Source organism: Otolemur garnettii, unplaced genomic scaffold, assembly GCF_000181295.1.
Source record: "Otolemur garnettii isolate 467f Iridium unplaced genomic scaffold, OtoGar3 scaffold00124, whole genome shotgun sequence".
Classification (NCBI taxonomy): Eukaryota; Metazoa; Chordata; class Mammalia; order Primates; family Galagidae; genus Otolemur; species Otolemur garnettii.
In genome coordinates, this window is record NW_003852519.1 from 4484894 (window position 1) to 4485271 (window position 378).

The window sequence follows — 378 nt, forward strand, 5'->3', positions numbered from 1 at the left end:
GTGAGAAGAAAATGGATATAATTTTTCAGAAGAGATATTGAAAAAGATGAAGGGAAAATGCTATATACTTTGCTTATGTTTTACACCTAGGGCATTAATATCTTAAAAAATATTTTCTATTAGGTTATAAGTTTCTGTGTGGTCTCTTACACTCAGGGGATACGAAAAAAAGAGCAAGAAGATTATTAGAAGGAGGCTTAGCTTTTCTTTGCTTATCTATAGAAATATACAGTTGTCACAATTGTCAGTGTGACATAGTGTCACCTACATCAATGTGACTAGGTCAGTAGAACTCCTGGAAAAATGAGGTATCTTAACAAATTTGCCTTTAGAAATAGACCTAAGTGTGCACCTATAGGATGCCCATGCTAATGAACA